Raw genomic sequence first — 17,991 nt, 5'->3', positions numbered from 1 at the left:
TGGTTGCTTTCCCCACCTCCTGCCCACAGCACATTCAAGCCATCACATCCTGTGGCATCAGGCCTGGTTGTAGCTCTGAGATGTGTTCTCTGTCCTGTCACAGAGTCATCAATGAGACCGCCTGCCTCCCAGGGCTCTAATTTAAAGTGCATAGTATGGGCCTCCACCACACATGCACGGAATCAGAATTGCTGTTCTGGGGCCTAGGAATGTGCATTTTAATGCACTCCTCAAGTGATTATTAGGTTCCCCAATAAGGCAATGGCACCCCACTCCAGTACTCTTGCCTGGAAAACCCCATGGACGGAGGAGCCTGGTGAGCTACATGACTGAACGACTTCACTTTCATTTTTCACTTTCATGCATTGGAGAAGGAAATGGCAACCCACTCCAGTGTTCTTGCCTGGAGAATCCCAGGGATGGGAGAGCCTGGTGGGCTGCCGTCTATGGGGTCGCACAGAGTCAGACACGACTGAAGAGACTTAGTAGTAGCAGCTATAGAACAAAGTCAAGATTTCCTGCTGGCATGTACAAGAAAGGCCCTATCTTGAGCTTCAGTCTCTTCGGCTGCGAATTAGAACCCAGAATTTGCTTAGAAATCTTGGGATTATTGGGACTTTCCTGGTGGCTCAGATGGTAAAGAATCTGCCTGCAATGCCGGAGACCTGGGTTTGATACCTGGGTTGGGAAGATCCCCTGGGGAAGGGAATGGCAATTCACCCCAGTATTCTTGCCTGGAGAATTCCATGGACAGTGGACACTGGCGGATGTGAGAGCTGGACCATGAAGAAGGCCGAGTGACGAAAAATTGATGCTTTCGAACTGTGGTGCTGGAGAAGACTCTTGAGAGTCCCTTGGTCTGCAAGGAGATCAAACCAGTCCATCCTGAAAGAAATCAGCCCTGAATATTCTGGAAGGACTAGTGCTGAGACTCCAATATTTGGCCACTTGATGTGAAGAGCCAACCCACTGGAAAAGACCCTGATGCTGGGAAAGATTGACGGAAAAAAGAGAAGGGGGCGACAGAGGATGAGATGACTGGATAGCATCACACACTCAACGGACACGAATTATAGCAAACTCCAGGAGAAAGAGAAGGACAGAGGAGACTGGTGTGCTGCAGTTCATGGGGTTGCAGAGAGCCAGACACGACTTAGCAACTGAACTACAACCAGGGATCATGAAGATGGGACATGATCATGAGATCATGGATGTGAAATGCAATGCACAGTCTGGCCCTCGGGAGATAAAGAGAGTGCCAGCACCTCTGGTCCTGCTATTGCTCTTCATGGCACCAGAGCCCAGGTCCACGGGCCAGGCCCACTTGGTCATCACCGGCTGGTGTCATCCGGCCGGCCTGCTGCTTCGAGGAACCTGCGCTGTGAGCTGTCTTCACTTCTACCCAGGCTCTCGCAGCCCTGGGCCTCCCTTCTCCTTGAGGGCAGCACCTGACTCTTGATGGGGAAGGCATTTCCCTCTGACTCGATTCCAACTTTCCAGGTTCGTGTGGAGTTTCGAGTGCAGAACTGGTTCCTCTCAGCCGTGCACTCAGCATTCAGAATGAACTGATGATTCATCGGGCATAGATTCTTCTTCTTCGCCCCTTGCCCAGGCCTCTCTGTGCTCTTCCCTGCTCTGCTCTGGGCTTCAGCAGGCTGACCCCTAAGGATCATGTGGCCACATTGCTTTGCATGCTGGCTTCCAGCTGGGTGTCTCTATTAGCTTCTTCCGGCACCCGGAACACGCCCCACCATCTGGTTTAGACAACGGAAATTCTTTTCTCATAGTTCTGGAGGCGGGAGACTCTGAGATGAAGCTGTTGGCTGGGTGGGTTCCTCCTGAGGCCTCTCCTTGAGGAGCAGAGACGGCCTTCTTCTCCCCATCTTCACACGATCCATCCCCCGTGCCCCCACCAGTGTGTCTGTGCTCCAGTCTCCTCTTCTCATAAACACACCAGTCACATTGGATGACAGCCCACCCTAACTACCCCATTTCACCTTAATTACCTCTTTAGGGGCCCTCTCTTCAAATGCAGTCACATTATGAAGTGCTGGGTGTTAGGACTTAAACATTTGAATTTTGGAAGGTGCAGCCCAGTCCCTAAGAGCAGCCAGAAGGAGGCACGGCTGGAGATGAGAGGGCGGCGGCGAAGTGAGGACCATTTGCTCCACCTCCCTCCTGCCCTAGCATCTTTCCCCAAACTGCTTCCTCCTGGTAACATCGCTCCCCCCCTGGCAGGGGTGGCACCTGCTTCCCTGGCATGGGCCTCTGGTAACATCGCTCCCCCCTGGCAGGGGTGGCACCCGCTTCCCTGGCATGGGCCTCTGGTGACATCGCTCCCCCCTGGCAGGGGTGGCACCCGCTTCCCTGGCATGGGCCTCTGGGCACTTCAGTCTCCTTTGTTGGTCCTCTGCAGCCTGGATTAGAGCCTCTCCATCTGAATCACCCGAGATAGACTCTGCTTCCTGCTAGGGAGCTGGTGGTACGGTTCATTCATGGTTGGTTCAGCCCTGGTGGTCTTCCACTCGCTTGTCCCAGACACCCAGTCATATTGCCTCTACCCAGTGGAGAGGGGTCAGAATCCATGCTGATGGAATAGCGTTGTTGTTCAGTGGCTAAGCAGTATCTTACTCTTTGCCACCTTGTGGACTGGAGCACACCAGGCTCCTCTATCCTTTATCTCCAGAAGTTTGATCAAATTCATGTCCATTGAGTTGGTGATGCTAACCCAGCCATCTCATTCTCTGCTGTTCCCTTCTCCTTTTGCCTTCAATCTTTCCCAACATCAGGGTCTTTTCCAATGAGTCAGCTCTTCGCATCAGGTGGCCAAATTATTGGAGCTTCAGCTTCAGCATCAATCCTTCCAATGATTATTCAGGACTGATTTCCTTTAGGGTTGACTGGTTTGATCTCTTTACAATCCAAGGGACTCTCAAGAGTCTTCTCCACAATTTGAAAGCATCAGTTCTACATCACTCAGCCTTCTTCATGGCCAAACTCTCACATTCGTGCATGATTATTGGAGAAGCCTAAAACACTAAGATCACAGCATCCAGTCCCATCACTTCATGGGAAATAGATGGGGAAACAATGGAAACAGTGACTGGCTATTTTTTTTGGGCTCCAAAATCACTGCAGTTGGTGACTGCAGCCATGAAATTAAAAGACGCTTACTCCTTGGAAGGAAAGTTGTGACCAACCTAGACAGCATATTAAAAAGCAGAGACATTACTTTGCTGACAAAGGTCTGCCTAGTTAAAGCTATGGTTTTTCCAGTAGTCATATATAGATGTGAGAGTTGGAAAAAGCTGAGTGTCAAAGAATTGATGCTTTTGAACTGTGATGTTGGAGAAGACTCTTGAGAGTCCCTTGGACTGTAAGGAGAGCAAACTAGTCAGTCCTAAAGGAAATCAACCCTGAATATTCATTGGAAGGACTGATGCTGAAGCTGAAGCTCCAATACTTTGGCCACCTGATGCAAAGAACTGACTCATTGGAAAAGACCCTGATGCTGGGAAAGATTGAAGGCAGGAGGAGAAGGGGAGACAGAGGATGAAATGGTTGGATGGCATCCCTGAGTCAATGGACACAAGTTTGAGCAAGCTGTAGGAATTGGTGATGGACAGGGAAGCCTGGTGTGCTGCAGTCCATGGAGTTGCAGAGTCAGACACGACTGAGCCGCTGAACTGAACTGAACTGGAGAAACCATAGTTTTGACTATACAAACTTTTGTCACCAAAGTGATGTCTCTGCTTTTTAATATGCTGTCTAGGTTTGTCAAAGCTTTTGTTCCAAGGAGCAAATGTCTTTTAAATTCATGGCCGCAGTCACTGTCTGCAGTGATTTTGGAGGCCAAGAAAATAAGATCTGTCATTGCTTCCACTTTTTCCCCTTCTATTTGCCATGAAGTGATGGACTTGGATGCCACGATATTAGTCTTTTGAATGTTGAGTTTCAAGCCAGCTTTTTCACTTTCCTCTTTTCCCCTCTTTCACCAAGAGGCTCTAGTTCCTCTTCACTTTTCGCCATTTGAGTGGTATCACCTGCATATCTGCGATTGTGAAGCAACACAACACTATAGGAGAGAGGCTCCCTTCCCCTCTGATGGTAAGGAGGGCTTCCTGGAGGAGGAAACACCGAGGCTGCAACGGGGACAGATCTGGTGAATGAAGAAGGATGTGAGGTGGGACAGAGCTTACAGCAAAAGCCAGAGCTGAGAGCTCCCAAAGCCAGGATGGCCCTCCCTGGGCTGGGGTCCCTGGCATCGCCATCTCCATGGTCATGCGGCTAAAGCCTTGGCACCAGCCTCAAATCTTCTCTTTCCCTCCCTTCCTATGTTTGGCCTGTCACTGAGTCTCCTTTTAATACGCTTCCCCTCTGTCCATCCTCTTTTCTCCATTTCCCTGACACTTCGGTGTGACAGCTTGACATGGGGGCAGGTCTTATCTGGCTGTTGTGTGGCTGGAAGAAATGCAAAAAGATGAGCTTTTTAAGAGTTATTTTAATTGGAGGAGAATTGCTTTACAACATTGTGTTGGTTTCCGCCGTAGGACAACGAGCATCAGTCATAATTAGGTATGTATCTCCCTTCACTCCTGAGCCTCCGTCCCCTCCCCCATCCCACGCCTCTAGATCATCACAGAGCCCCGGGCTAGGTGAGATGAACCTTTTCTGGACATCTCCTTGATGACTTGCAGTAACCTAGGTAGTTTATCTTTTGTAGGTTTTGTTTCTTTTAAAAAGCTTTTTGGCTGGGCCCCTAGGCACGTGGGGATCTTAGTTCCCCAACCAGGGGTTGAACCTGTGCCCCCTGCAGGGGGTGCTTGGAGTCTTAACCACAGGACCACCAGGGAAGTCGGATAGATTTTATTTTTGACTTTCATCATATTCTTGGGAGGTCAGGTGGTACGATCCCATCAGTTGGTGAAGAAGATGCGCCTCAGAGGTGCTCGTGAAGTGTGTTGTCTCTCTGTGTTGCAGATGACCTTGATCTGGACCCAGGGCCAGACCAGGACTGGTGGCAGTCTATCTCTGGGAGGTGGCCAGGGTTGAAGGGTTGCAGCGTGCCCCAGCTCAGGTGCTTAGAGACGGAGCTTGTGTTCCCCACAGCCAGCTGCAAACAGCCTTTCCAGAGATCTGGACAGGCCCTGAAGGGGGGTTTTATTTCTCTGGGCATTTTCACCCAGTGGGCCCCAGAGAGGAGACGAGAGCAAACCTGTTTGTTTTTTTTCTTTTGGCCTGCTTGCTGGTGAAATGGAGAATATTTTTAGCAGATTTGAAAGCTTTGGAGACAAATCCTGTTACTCAGAGCCCAGCTCGTAGCAGGCACTCAATAAACCTTTGTTGAATGTTGCTGAATGTTACTCATTGGCACAAATGATCTTCGGTGAATGCGCACATTAGGGGATTTGATGAAGATGTCAGCCATCCTGACCGTAAAAAGTAATCTTTATGATGCCATAAAGAGGAACGCGGACAATAGCTAGAATGTCATCCGTGAGCACGATGAATATTTCCCTGAAGTTCCTCTGCCCATCAGAAAACCACATTGCATGCACTTTCAAAACCAGTGGCTTGTTTCAACTTTATGTAAAATGCCATTCTTTTTAATGGGAAATGATTGGGTTTGCAATTAACCAAAGTGCACAATAATCATGTCCACCTCGATTGATTTATGGAGCATCGAAAATTGCAAGAGGGTTAGTGGGCAAGCAGGATTTTCGGTGCCGCCAAACACATTCAGGATACTGTTCCTGGTGTGGATTTTAAAAAAAGAACCTTGGATGATGTGGTTATTCAGTCAGCCAGTCAGTGCTTGCTGAGAGCCTGTTGTGTGCCAGGCGTGGTCCTAGGGATTCAGAGTTGAAAGGTCAGAGGTGTTACCCCCAGGGGACTCACAGCCTAGTGGTAGCCAACTGCGAGAAAATGTCACAGGGTTGTGGGGAGGCGTGCCCAGGTCACTAGGAGAGGACAGGGAGGGAACAGCAAAATGTGACTTGGATGGGTCAGGAGACATTCAGGAAAATGGAAGGGATTCTTGAGGGGTGATGCAGGGAGCTAGGTGAGGGGGCCCTGGGTCCATCCTGGACCTAGTGGAGGACTGGGAATGTGGGAGCAGCTGGAGGAACGGTGTGGGTGCTGAGGCTGGGCAGGTAGCAGGGGCCAGGGCGGGGTGTCTCTGCCTGTCGAGGAGTCTGCACATCACCCATGCCTGCCTGGATGGAAGATGGAGTTGTAACTCTCTAACCTGGAGACTGATCCATGCGGGGCTGCCCCAGTGGACAGAGAGATTTTCCTTATTTGAAACTGGGATCTGTCTCTCTGACGTTTGAAATCAATGGCCGTTGTCCCGGCGTCAGCAAGATCCCAGAGTAAGCCTGTATTTTCTTCAGGTTTTATGATGGTTATTTATAGTTTGCCTTTTTATGGAGTTGACAGTTACAAAGCCTACCACTGTAGGTGTGTGATGATAAACACCCTCTAAATCTTCTCGGGGCACAATATCATAGCCTCCTTCAAACATGCCCTAAATGGCATACTTTTCCTTTCCACACAATCCGCAGCGTCTCAACCTTAAATTTTTTTCCGTTTATAAGTGTAATATGCCTGTTGTAGAAAATTAGGAAAACACAGACGGTGAAAAGAAAACAAAGGACTTCCCGGTTGTCCTGGGGTTAAGACTCCATGCTTCCAATGCAGGGGGTGAGAGTTTGATCCCTGGCTGCGGGACTAAGATCCTGTATATTGTGTGATGTGACTTTTTTTTAAAAAAGACAGTTGTAAGTAGCTTGCTGGGTACTTCTTTCAGCCAGACTTTCTCTGGATTGCCTCTTCTGCTGGTTCTGGGGCACTCAGGTTCCTCCCCGTGACTCAGTTCAGCTCACATTAACTCTTCGGTCTCAGATTCAGCGTAAATCCCGTCTCTTTGCCTCCCTCTTCACAGGCTCACGCCCAGGTCTTGGTTTTCCTGTTTGTCCTCCCCTCCCTCTCCAGTGCCCTGGGGTGGGCACTCGGAAAGCACTTCGCTCACGGGGACTGCCCTTGCTCCCGTCCTGACTGGCTGTGGGCGCTCCGTCTGTGTCAGACCTGAGAATGCTGGTGGCCTTGTGGGGCACATAGAGGAGTTATCTGGGGGGACTGTGGAGCTCCCCGACACCGTTCCCAGGTGCTGGAGACACGGCTCTTTTTATCCTTCTCAAGTCACCCACAAACTCAGCTCTGTCCTTTGGCTGGGGGCGGGGTGGGTGGTCCTTGCTCAGTGGGCTGCTCTCTTAGGTAAGGCACCCCCACACCCCGCCTCCCAGCAGGTGTCGTTTGCTCCCCAACAAGCACAAGCATCCTTAGTGGGGCACCTGGCAGGAGTGTGTGTGCAAACCGTGTGTCTCCCCAGCGCCTGTCACTGTCTTTCATTGTGCTGTTGAACTCAGTGTGTGTGCTAGTATCTAGTTAGGGTTTAATTAGAAGCTTTGCATCCTTATTATTGAAATGACTTTATTTGCTTTTCTGCTATATCCTTTCGTAGGTTTTAGTCTTAATGCTATGTTAGATTTATGAAATAAATGAGAGCATATTCCTTCTTTTTCTCTACTTTGGAACAGTTTACATAATGGGAGAATTATCTGTTCCACGAACATTTGAAAGAACACGCTGTGACAACAGTCTGACCCAACGCCTTTTTTGGGGAGGCAGTTTTTCGAAACTTGTTTGCTTTCTTCCATGCTTGCTGGTCATTGCAATTTCTTCACTTCTCTTGGAGACAAATTTAGTAATGTGTGTTTCCCCAGAAAATGATCCACTTCTTTGAGACTTTGAAATATACTAACATAGAATTGTACCAGCTTACTCTCTTATAGTTAAAAAACAACCCTTGCTTATCTGTTCTTCTGTCTTGTTAAAAAAAAAAAAAAACAGCCCTTGCATATCTGTTCTTATGTTTTGTTAAGAAAAACCCCTTGCATATATGTTATTTCTTATTTTTGATTCCTATATATTTTTTGTTATCTCTCTCTCTTTTTTTGATATTAGGATTTTCAGAGGTTTCTCTACCCAAATGCAAGTCTGTAGAACCAGGTCTTGGAATTCCTGCTCATTTCTACAGTGGTTAATTTCTCTGAGTTCTGCTTTATCATGTCTTCTTATCTACTGTCCTTGGGCTTAAAAATTCTCGAGTTGAATGCTTATTTAGTATTTTTAAATAATACGAATATTTAAATCTATGACAATTCTCAGATGACAGTGTGGTCCCTTTGATTTAGTCCTCCAGCTCTCAGCCACAAAATGCAACAATCTTGCAAATTTTTCCTGTAGTTAGAAGAGCTCAAACCTTCTCTTCCCTATCAGCAGCCCCTCCATAGTGATTTCTGTGGCAGCAAACCCATCTGCTTGTTTTGGAGTGGCTGCTACTGCACTTGGTAGGTGACCTTGGGCACACTTGAGGTGTGTCTGCTTCCTTTATACCTCCAGTAGGCTCCTCCTGCAACGAGCATGCCTTTAACTCTCCCGATTTCTCCTGGGACACTTGGTGGAACTCAATTCCCATAAGGTGGCACAAATTCTAGAATATTCCTCTGTGAGATGGAAATGGCATCCAATTAAAGGCCAAACCTGGCTTAGAGACTTCAGCCATCTGAAGAGTGGCTGTCTACATTAGCCTGTAACACAGCCTCACCTACTGCTCGATCCAAACTGGTGCTCTGAGGAGGGTCTTCCTGTAACGCTGGCCGCTGACAAGAGAGCATGGGTGAAACAGCCCTCCCTGGGATGGGAAAATCCACTGGGATGTCCCATGCGCTCCACTGTAATGGAGCTAAATTGCTGATGACCCGTGGCAGAGAAAATTCTGCCCAATGCACTGACTACAGATTGGGACCCTGGCCATAAAAGATACTGACCCCAAGTTTAGTGAGATAATCCTTTACATAGATGCATGTCCTGTTGCTGATGACTTAACTATGTAGTCAGGGCCCCAGACCCCTAGTGCTGGGCCACTAAGATCACACCCACATGAGGCACTTGCCTGCGGAGCTGAGTCCCGGAGCTGGTCGTGAACGTGGCCTTTGTTACCCAGGTACATGACCACAGGAAGCAGTCACAGCTGAAAGGGAGCGACCCGTCAGCAGGCAAGGCTGTCTGTCACCTCTCCCCCAGGGTCTTCACCCTGGGGCGGGGCGTGCCGTCGCCCATTCCTGGCCTAAGCTGGAGACAAGAGGGTGTGGGATCCCACGGACACTGACATGTGCTCCTAAGTCCTCAGAGGACCTCAATGTTCTGTCTGCCTGACATGGTGCTGGTGAGTGTATCCTTTGCATGAGTAAAAATGTGTTAAAACTGATGCCACCTTTTCAGACCCATCTGATTCGAGTTCCTGCCCTTTCATGACTGTGAGTTTCAGTTTGGAGTGGTTATATAATCTGTCATGTGTGCGTGCTAAGAAGCTTCAGTCGTGTCCGACTCTTTGCGACTCTGTGGACCATAGCCCACCAGGCTCTTCTGTCTATGGGATTCTCCAGGCAAGAATACTGGAGTGGGTTTCCAAGCCCTCCTTCAGGGGATCTTCTGGACCCAGGGGTCCAACCTGTGTCTCTGATGTCTCCTGCATTTGCAGGTGGATTCTTTACCATTAGTGCCACCTGGGACACCCATATAATCTATCATAGCAACAACTAATAATTACTGATTGTTACTAGAGGCTGGGCACTCTGCTAAGAGCTTTATATATTTTAACTCACTTCTGGAGATAAATACAATGATCTTTTCTTTTCTATTAATTCCTTTTTTCCCACCTCAGAAAAGGAAAGAGAGGCACAGAGAGGTTAAGAATTTGTCCAAGGTCACACAGCTCTAAGTGGTGAGGCCAGGATTCAAACTTAGGCCATCTGCCTCCAGAGCCTGGGTCACTAAAATCATCTGTCTTGATGATTTGCAGGTCAGCTGGAGGGAAGGTTTGGGAGGTGAAAATAAAAAGAATTCTGGTAATCTTTGAAAATGGAACCCCTCTGTCCAAGACAGTTGCATTATTTTCTGATCCCCAAGAAGCATCTCCTTATTTCCTTTTAATCTATTTGTTTAGTTCTCACAAAGAACAAAGCCTTTCTGCCTTCCGCCTTCCACTGACTGTGCCTCAAATACACTGTATAGATCTTACATCTGACATCATTTCTTCCAAGGTTTTTGCATCAGGTCAGCTATGAGGCCCAAAGTTTCTGGGTTTTCGTTTGTCAGCTTGCTTTGCTGAGTGTGCCTAGGTTCCCAGGCAGGAAGTGGGGTGTGAGTGGCTGTGGTCCATCCTAGAGGCAGCTCAGCTGTGGGCTCCATCACCCGCAGTCCTTGCAGCTTGGCTCTGGCTGCCCCCAAATGCTGCAGCCCTGAGATTTGGAAGGAGAGGGTGATTGCGGAAGGCGTGGGCTGTGACGGCTGCTCCCGAGGCCCCGGGAGCCCGAGCAGCAGGGGAAGTGGCTCCGGCACAGGCGGCCAAGACCGTGGCGTCCTCGCTACCTGGCCATGACCAAGGCAGCGGCTGCTTGTCCGGAGTATATTCTGGAAGCTCAGCTCTGGGTCTGCCCCTCCAGACCCACCATCAGTTTGTCAGGGCCTCGTTCCCTTTCTGTGTAAACTAGGTAGAGTGGTCCACGTTATTTGCAACTTGTGAGAGTTTTCTTTTTTTTTTTTTTTTTAACACAATTGGTTCAGATTGTGACCCCATGAAAAACGAAACCCTCAGATTTCTTTCCCCGTTGCTGTTCTTAGGCATCCTTCATCTGGATGTGTGTGAACAGCTAAACTTACCTGCCCTGGGCCCAGCCACCCCGCTGGTGAGGCCCTTGGAGGCCTTGTCTCAGTGGGAAGCCCGCCACCAAGCAGGGCACTGCCCCACTGCCAACGCCTTGTCCCCTGGCTGCAGCACGCTGGCTCCACTGCTTCTGTCAAGAATCAGCTGGCCTGGTCTCTGCTCCTGGGAAGGATGGCCTGGAGCCCTTCAGTGCATCTGCCTCTCTCTCTCTGTCTCTGGGGCAACCCTGGCACCCCTCCTCTGGAGATAGGATCCCCCTTTTCCAGAGGCTGCCCTGCAGAGCCTTGCTCATGTGATGTGGGTGGGACCATAGCTATAGTCTGAGTACATTTTCCCTCGGTAACTCCTTTGAGGAAGTTATCTTTTCTAATTCCCAGACCTCCCATGGGGGTGTATGGAGTTTCACTATAGTATAGTTTTTCAAATGGCAACTTATGATCCTCTAATAATATATAAAATTGATTTCAAGGTCTGGACCAACATTGAATGTATAGAAGTTCATTATAAATAGGAAGAATAAGTAGTGTCTTGAGTATCCACTTATTTGTAGGTCTGTACACCCATGGACAGAAGAGCCTGGTGGGCTACAGTCCAAAGGATTGTAAAGAGTTGGACATGACTGAAGCGAGTTAGCACGCATGCATGCATTAAATGATCCGAGGCAGAAGGAAATGATGTTAGGCACACACAAGAACTGTGGGTAGCAATCAGGGGTCCATGAGAGAAACAGAACCAGTAGGAGATGTGTGTGTCTATCTATTGATTTCTATCTGTAAACAACATACGTAACGGTATCTGTATATAAATATGTATCTGTATATATATATATATCAGATCAGATCAGATCAGTCGCTCAGTCATGTCCGACTCTTTGCGACCCCATGAATCGCAGCACACCAGGCCTCCCTGTCCATCACCAACTCCCGGAGTTCACTCAGACTCACGTCCATCGAGTCAGTGATGCCATCCAGCCATCTCATCCTCTGTCGTCCCCTTCTCCTCCTGCCCCCAATCCCTCCCAGCATCAGAGTCTTTTCCAATGAGTTAACTCTTCGCATGAGGTGGCCAAAGTACTGGAGTTTCAGCTTCAGCATCATTCCTTCTAAAGAAATCCCAGGGCTGATCTCCTTCAGAATGGCTGGTTGGATCTCCTTGCAGTCCAAGGGACTCTCAAGAGTCTTCTCCAATACCACAGTTCAAAAGCATCAATTCTTCGGTGCTCAGCCTTCTTCACAGTCCAACTCTCACATCCATACATGACCACTGGAAAAACCATAGCCTTGACTAGATGAATCTTTGTCGGCAAATAATGTCTCTGCTTTTGAATATGCTATCTAGGTTGGTCATAACTTTCCTTCTAAGGAGTAAGCATCTTTTAATTTCATGGCTGCAGTCACCATCTGCAGTGATTTTGGAGCCCAGAAAAATAAAGTCTGACACTGTTTCCACTGTTTCCCCATCTATTTCCCATGAAGTGATGGGACCGGATGCCATGATCTTTTCTGAATGTTGAGCTTTAAGCCAACTTTTTCACTCTCCACTTTCACTTTCATCAAGAGGTTTTTTAGTTCCTCTTCACTTTCTGCCAGAAGGGTGGTGTCATCTGCATATCTGAGGTTATTGATATTTCTCCAGAGGAACCAGGGATCAAATTGCCAACATCCGCTGGATCATAGAAAAAGCAAGAGAGTTCCAGAAAAACATCTATTTCTGCTTTATTGACTATGCCAAAGCCTTTGACTGTGTGGATCACAATAAACTGTGGAAAATTCTTCAATTCTTAGAACTGGACATGGAACAACAGACTGGTTCCAAATAGGAAAAGGAGTTCGTCAAGGCTGTATATTGTCACCCTGCTTATTTAACGTATATGCAGAGTACCTCATGAGAAATGCTGGACTGGAAGAAACACAAACTGGAATCAAGATTGCCGGGAGAAATATCAATAACCATATATATATATATATATGTATATATTTGTTGTTTAGTTGCTAAGTTGTGTCTGACTCTTTTGTGACCCTATGGACTGTAGCCTGCCAGGCTCCTCTTTCCATGGAATTCTCCAGGCAAGAATACTGGGTAGGTTGCCATGCCCTCCTCCAGAGGATCTTCCTGAGCCAGGGATCAAACCTGTGTCTCCTGCATTGCGGGTGGATTCTATACCACTGAGCCACTGGGGAAGCCCATCTTTATCTACAGATTGATTTTGAAGAGCTGGTTGACAGAACTGTAGGGGCTGCCTAGGCAGTTCTCAGATCCACAGGACAGGATGGACCTCTCAGGCACAAGCTGAAGCTTCTGTACACAGGCAGTGTTACAGAGGCCAAGCTCACTCTGCTTGTTGCATGACAGGCCAATGAATCCAATGGACGAGGTGCTGAAGCAAGGAATAGACTTCATTCAGATAGCCAGCTGACCAGGGAGATGGCAGGCTAACGACGCCTCAAAACAACCATTGTTGGGATCTGGATGCCAAGTTCTTTTATGGATCAGAAATGAGGAAACAAAGTGAAGAAAAGGCCATTAATCTGGCGAATATCTCCTAGGACGGCAAGCCTCATGCAGGGGGCTGTGTTGGTTTCTTCCTTCCTGCGTCTGCAGGTGGACAGGGTTCTGAACAAAAGCACTTCAGTGTAAGTCAGGCAGAGGGGTGGGACCCTCTGAGGCAGACCTTTATGTGTGATTACACTAACAAGAGCAGCGGAAAATAAGTCCAAGAAACAGTTTCAACGTGGAGTCGGAATTGACTTCTCCCTGCAGCAGTAGGTTTCTTGAAGGGAAGTCTGAGCTCTGCCCTTAAGGCCTTTCAGCTGATGGATCCAGACCACTCAGATTATCCTTATTTAAAGACAGATATCCGGAGAAGGCAATGGCACCCCACTCCAGTACTCTTGCCTGGAAAATCCCATGGATGGAGGAGCCTGGTAGGCTGTAGTCCATGGGGTCGCTAAGAGTCGGACATGACTGAGTGACTTCCCTTTCACTTTTCACTTGCATTGGAGAAGGAAATGGCAACCCACTCCACTGTTCTTGCCTGGAGAATCCCAGGGATGGGGGAGCCTGGTGGGCTTCTGTCTATGGGGTCTCACAGAGTCGGACACGACTGAAGCGACTTAGCAGCAGCAGCAGCAAAGACAGATATCACATGGCATCACTTATATGTGGAATCTAAAAAAAATGGTACAAATGAATTTATATACAGAGCTAGAGCTACAGACAGAAACAATCTTATAGTTACCAAAGTGGAAAGGGAGGAGGGAGAAATTAGGAGCTTGGGATTAACAGACACACACTACTGTATATAAAATAGATCACCAGCAAAGACCTACTGTGCATCCCAGGGAACTATATTCTGTAATAACCTATAAGGGAAAAGAAGCTGGAAAAGAATGTATTGTTTGTTGGTTAGTCACTAAGTTGTGTCTGACTCTTTGTAACCCCGTGGACTGTAGCCTGCCATGGGATCTGCCTGGCAAGAATACTGGAGTGGGTTGCCATTTCTGTCTCCAGACAACTTTGTCTGGAGAAGGAAATGGCAACCCACTCCAGTATTCTTGTATACCAGTATATATATATATGTGTGTGTGTCTTGTATTCCAGTATATATATATATATGTGTGTGTGTGTGTGTGTGTCTTGTATTCCAGTATATATATACATGTGAAACTAACACAACATTGTAAATCAACTATACTTCAATTAAAAAATAAAGTGAGGGAGGGGGGTTTGGGATGGGGAACACATGTACACCCATGGCTGATTCATGTCAGTGGATGGCAAAAACCACCACAATATTGTAAAGTAATTAGCCTCCAATTAAGGTAAATAAATAAATTAATTTAAATGAGAAAAAATAAAGTGAATTAAAAAAATGGTGATAGACTTTAATCTCATTTCCAGAAAACCCTCACAGGGACCCCTAGCTTGTGTTTGAATCCCTGGGGACTGTAGCTTGGCCAAGCTGACCCATAAAACTATCAGAATAAGTGTGAGTATATACTGGGTGGTGATTAAAGGTGAATTCCTTACCGTAAAATGTAATGTGAAGAACACCGGTGAAATCCGTGGGTCCTCCTGCCCTCTGTTTGGGGGGCCGATGCATTCATATCTGCCCCCCTTTCCTTGGTCACAGCCTCTAGTCTTTTCAGGCCTGGGGGGCGCGCTGGCAGGCCAGCGTTACTTTACATGTGTTGGATGTTTCGGCTTCCCCCAGGGCACGGGTCAGCCACGTGGAGCAAGAGGAACTGACATCCAGGGCACTGGTTCCCTGGATTGCGGGCAAGCTTGGAATCAGGGATCGCTCACAGCCTGGGTCTGAGAATGAGCCTCACTATTGTAAGGGGACAAAAGGAAGAATCTGCTTCCTGGGCCTCAAGGTGGATCCTAAGATCCCAGAGATTCTCATTCTTGTAAGAGGAAGTGGCGGGTGGTCCCAGAGTGGAGAAGCTTACAAGCACGAAAACCCCCCAACCCTGATATGTCAGGAGACAATGCCTAAGGAAGCAATTTGAGAAAGATGCAAGAGGATTGCTTCTCCTTCACAGTTTCTTATTATTCCTGCAGTTCAGCTCTCCCGGGTCCTTTTACAAAGGGAACAGATGACTCATATATTTCCCAAGCCGAAGATACTGGTAAGGAAGGAATATATGACATCATGGAGAAACAGAGAAATCCTCAATTGTTAATGTACATAATAGAAAAGCATCATCACAGGGATCTTCTTTAAATTGTGTGTGTCTTTCTTAGGGAGCAATTCAGTTGTTCCATGAGCGAGCCAGGTGGTCTGCGAGGAGCTGGGCTATGAAGCTAAGATCAACCTTTAAAATGCCTAAGAGGAACAGAAGGGGACACAGAATCTCAGCACAGTGAGAGCTCTGAGTGACGAGGACATGTGGTGGAGCCTGGGCATGTGTTGGTCGCTCAGTCGTGTCTGACTTTTTGTGACCCCATGGACTCTAGCCCGCCAGGCTCCTCTGTCCATGGGATTTCTCAGGCAAGAATACTGGAGTGGGTTGCCATTTCCTTCTCCAGGGGATCGTCCCAATCCCAGGATTGAACTCACGTCTCCTGCATTGCAGGCAGACTCTACCATCTGAACCACAGGAAAACACACACGATGGAGGAAGGAAGTGTGTAAAATGGTGAGCGCCAACGATACACCAGGCACTGTAGCTGGCACTGGGGATGGGGTAGCATGCAGGGTGGGATGGAGCTGAGGTCTACAGATGTTTACCGGTCACCCCAATGTTAATCACTGGCCCTACCATGGGCATACCACCTTAAGGTCCTGCTTCAAGCTTAGGTTCAAGTTTACTGCAAAACTCCTGTTCTAGAGGGCTTATTGGTGCCCCCCGCCCCCACCCCCAGCCACTTAGCCGAATAGGATCTTAGTTGAGGAAGTGACATTCCCCAAGTGACATCACTGCATTAGAGAAATCCCTCTTTAACAGTCAATTCCCTGAGACCAACAGATTAGATGGATGAAGTTTGCTTGAACCGTTCTGTTTGGTTTTAGAAGCATACTATGGTATTTTCCTTCTTTGTCCCTCCAAAGAGCCTTCTTGGCCCCTTGCATCTGAATGCTTATTAGATTTTGCTCCTCCACCCCCAGCCTCCCTAACTGTCCTATTTATAACTTTCAGCTGTTGGCAGGTCCTCAGTGTTGAGCCTTTGCGGAGACATATGCAGAACAAGATGCCTGTGGGTTGTCTGGGAACACGGGCTGGGGTGATACAGTCACCCAGGCCAGTCTTTTCTTTCAGAATTTATAGGGAAGGCTTGGCTTTCGAGAGCCTGGGGTTGGTGATGAAACAGTCCTGTGCCTGGAACACAGAGAGGTGGGGGTGGGGCACATCCCCCTGAGGCCAGAACTGGCTAAAACCAGCTTTTGGATGCACCAATTAGTCAATAACTCTCTAGCAAAAATTAGAAATAGCGGTTTCAGTTACACATTGTCTTAGCTAAAACAACTTTTTTTTTTTTTTTAAACAGAAAGTGAGATATTTGGGACAAAGTTTAAATAAGGGTTTTGGGCAGAGAGCTTTTTTCTGGACCAAAGATGCAACTGATGTTGGGTCTGTAAATGGGTCTTCTGAGAAATGTGCCAGGAGAAGGGTGGTGGAGATGGAGATTAATGGATGCTGGGGCTGTCTCTAGGTTTAAATCATTCATGCTAAAACTGGCCCTGATAAGTGTGCGTGCGTGCTCAGTCCTTCAGTTGTGCACAGCTGTTTGCGACGCTGTGGACTATAGCCCGCCAGGCTTCTCTGTTCATGGGATTTTCCAGGCAAGAATACTGGAGTGGGTTGCCATGCCCTCCTCCAAGGAATTCCTAACCCAGGAATCGAACCTGCCGTCTGCTGGGTCTCCTGCATTGGCAGGCGGGTTCTTTACCACTAGAGCCACCCGGGAAGTGTAAATAATTCCAAAGTGACCTCCAGTTTGTTCCCTGGGGTTCAGAAAGCTATACTTCCCCCAAGGCTTTACCAGCTCGCTGTCAAGGGAACAAACACCATTTTAGAACTTGCTTCCCAAAGTCTGATTGCCCTCATTCTGAGAAGCTTCTGCTGAAGACCTTTTGAACTATTTTGTCCACAGTTCTATCCAATTCAGTTGAGATTATGGATCTATTTTTGGACTGTGGATGAAAAGACCCTGCTGTAACATCATTACCCTAACTTCTTCTGGGCTATCTTGTTTAAAAGTTGCTCTCCCTGAGATTTATGCTGCCTCAGTTTTTTTCACTTTGCAGAGCTTCAGATTTTAAAAAATGTGTTTCTGATGCTCAGTATCTTGGCCTGTGATGGGCTCGCAGGGGGAACTTTCTCCCCTAAATTTGTCTCGGGCTTTAGCACGTCAAACCCATTGTAGTCCAAGTTAACAGAGCCCCAAAGCTCTGGGCTGGAGTATTGCTAACTCTCCAGCTCATGGATGGAGCCAGACAAAGCGCCTGAGGTCAAAATGTTATATCCCCAAGCTGTGTCCAGATGTATCTGTGTTAACTGGAAGAGGAGGACTGGTCCCTCTTTGTCTGAGATCATGTAGAGTCCCTGCTGTGAACCAGGTAAGCATTTATTACTCCCTCTTCAGTATTCTTTGTTCATATGGCTGGTTAAGCTTTCAATATTATTATTATTTTTTTTTATTGAGTACAGTTGATTTACAGTGGTCTGTTAATTTCAGGTGCACAGCAAAGTGATTCC

This window comes from Bos indicus, chromosome 21, assembly GCF_029378745.1.
Source record: "Bos indicus isolate NIAB-ARS_2022 breed Sahiwal x Tharparkar chromosome 21, NIAB-ARS_B.indTharparkar_mat_pri_1.0, whole genome shotgun sequence".
In the NCBI taxonomy this organism is placed as follows: Eukaryota; Metazoa; Chordata; class Mammalia; order Artiodactyla; family Bovidae; genus Bos; species Bos indicus.
Note: the sequence above shows the minus strand (reverse complement) of the source record.